Source organism: Charadrius vociferus, unplaced genomic scaffold, assembly GCF_000708025.1.
Source record: "Charadrius vociferus isolate BGI_N301 unplaced genomic scaffold, ASM70802v2 scaffold787, whole genome shotgun sequence".
NCBI lineage: Eukaryota > Metazoa > Chordata > Aves > Charadriiformes > Charadriidae > Charadrius > Charadrius vociferus.
This window is the reverse complement of record NW_009649307.1, coordinates 19,706-22,692: the sequence shown is the minus strand read 5'-3', so window position 1 is coordinate 22,692 and position 2,987 is coordinate 19,706.

Sequence of the window (2,987 nt, the reverse complement as noted above, 5' to 3'; positions counted from 1 at the left end):
AAGGGTGGCTGCGGCTGGGGAGGGGCCCGCCCCGCCGAAGCCGGAGGGGATGGACCCAGCGGCGTGTTTGGGAGAGTTGGAAATGTTCTGGGGGTGATGGGTGGCCATCACCCTCTGGGGTCTCCGGGTCTGCTGGGGATGGAGACACCCACCAGGGGAGAAGGTCTGGGACCTCAGCACGAGCGTGCTCCCAGTATGGCATTTCCCAGCCCGGCGGTGCTGGCTGGGAACAGGAGCCCCAGCACCGCGCACAAACCCAGACTTTCCAGAGGTGGGGAAACTGAGGCACAGCTGGAGTGGGATCGCATCCCAGCCAGGTGCTCTGTGTGGGGTGCAGACCAGCTCCGAGCTGCGCTGCTGGGCAGGTGCCGGGTCCTGCCGTCGGTTTTGGTGTGGTTTTGCCGGGCCGGAGAGCTCGGCGGGTGCCTGTGGGCCAGCACAGTGTGGGGACTATGAGCCACCCCCATCGCGTTCCCCAGGGAGCGCATCCTCGCGCGTTCAGCTGCATCCTCCTGCAGCATCCACGAACAGCCAGCTCATGAGACAGACGGGTGCAGAGCGGATCCGGAACCAGGATGAGGATCCATTCCTTCTCCCATCCTTGGGAGACCTTTTATTTGCTTTTATTTTTGTTGCAAGAGGCATAAACCCTTCCAGGCCTCAGCATCACCGGGGAGGATGCCGTGGGGCATCCTGCTTTCCTCGCCCAGCAAGGGAGGTCCCGCAGCACCTTGGGGATCCGGCACTCGCTTCCCTCCCAGTAACAAACCAGCATCTTGTTTATATAGGTTCAGCGAAACAGCTTGTCCGGCGGCCGTGCCAATGAGCGAGCGGTTGGGAGGCTGCTCCGCGGGGAGGGTCTCGCCGGCAATTTGCATACGAGCGGCGCACGAAATATTGCAAGCAATCAGCCGGCGTCGGCCCCCGGGCGGCACGGCCGACGGGCCGCATCCGGAGAGCCGCAGAGCAGCGCTTCATCACCGGCGGCGATAGCCAGCATCGCTCCGGTTGCCCCCCCCCACGCCCCCGCCTTCGCCCCATTTCCGTGCAGGGATGTGGTTTTTGTCCGGCTTCACGGGGAAACGGAGGCAGGGGGCAAAACGGGGTGTGGGAGAGAGAGGGAAGGTAATATTAGCGGTCGCAATAATGATTGGAATGGTTAATTATTATTGGAATTGAAGTGAGTCAGGCCGAGAGTGGGAGGGGAGGGAGGAAGGAAGAAGGATCCCGACCCGTCAGGCAGAAAATGAGTAAAGAAGAAAAACGGGAGCGTGCGGAGACGCGGCCAGGCTGTCGCCTCGCGCCGGCACCGCGCCGCTGGCTTGTTTTGAGGCTGAAGGGTTGGCTGAAGGTCACCGTGGCTGTGAGTGACTGCCCCATGGCCACCCCACAGCCACGGTTGTGTCCATCGGTGCCCCCGGCACGGGCTCGTTTTGCCCGTCCTTGCCGCCGTCTGCCCACGCCGGCAGCTGCAGGCAGGTCTGCGGCAGGGGCAGGTCGTGGGCGGGATTTAGGTGCGAAGGCTGAGAGAGCCGGGTCCCTCCTTAACCTCAGCCATATTTCCAGCCTCATGACGGGCTTGTTTTCCTCTCCCGACCAGAGCCTCAAGGTTGATGTCAATCCCCTTGCTGGGGAGCGGGAACACGCAGCGCCCTCCCTCCATGTTATCTCCGGCGTTGAATTTTGCTCCAGAGCGTGCTTCCCTGCCGGAGAGGGAATTTGCCCAGGAAGGCTCAGGCTGAGCATCTGCTTTGCTGTGAGCCTCCAGCCTTTTTTTCCCTTTTTCCCTGCTTTTTTCTTTTTTCCTTTTCTCTTTTTTCTTTTTCCTTTTTTCTCTTTTCTTTTTTCCTTGTTTTTTTTCTTTTTCTTTCTTTTTTCCTTTTTTCTTTTTCTCTTTTCCTTTCTCCTTTTTTCTTTTTCTAAACCTGTAACCCAGGAGGACTGGCCCGAGTAGGTGATTTGTTAATCCAGTGCTCCCCACTGGTGTGGACTTCCATGGCTCTTCCCTTTGCAACAGCCCTGACAATAGCCTGAATGGCAAGCAATTCCAGGTAGAAATATGGCTCTATTAAAAAATGAATGGAGTAATAAACAAAACTATTTGGCAGTGTAATTCCCCACCTCCCCATTTGCTCCTCCAAAGCCTTTTCATTTTAATAGGTTGTTTGGTCTTTTTCAGGAAATAATTTGACTTCAGCACAAACCCCCACCTCTAAAAAAACTTTAGAAAGGGTCAAAATCATTAATTTGACATTTTCAAAACAAAACATACAAAAATTCTAAATCAAAGAAACTTCTTATCTTTAAAAAGAAGGAGAAATGCTTTTAAAAAAAGAGAGTGGACATAATGATAATAATATGCTCTCAAATGAACTTGAAACAATGTGTTTGGATCAGACTTTCTTCAATAAAATATTTAAAGATTTCTAATATGTACTTTTAACTAGTCAAGTAATAAAAATGTCAGATCTGAAAATGTCATGGATCAGAATAATTTTTCTGGCCCAGTTTTAGCAGGTTCTTCCAGGAAGTAAGCAATGAGAACGGCCTAACCATGGCATCACTATAAAAATCCTTTTAGCCATATTTTATTTCACCTTCATACTGTTTTTAAGAAATTACTAGCTTGGTGGCTACAATTGCTGTCTTTATAGATCTACTTAAAATGTGTGAAGAAATTGTACAGAGCAGGAGATGTTTTATTTTTCCCCCCCGAGTAAAATTCCCTGCTGGGGAGGACCTGGTGGAGGGGCCAGGGATGATGGACTGTGCCCCCCAAATGAGGCATTGACCTGAGGCTGATGGGGTTGTACCCCATTGCAACGGGAATGGAGTTTGGGAGGGGAAGGGGGAACCTGCCCAGGGAATTCCCCAGCAGCTGGATGGGAGGAGCAGCGTGATCTGGGGGGGCTGCAGGGGCTGGGGACCCCATCCCTCCTCCTCCTCCTTCTCCTCCTCCTCCTCCTCGCTACCCGCATCCGCCCACC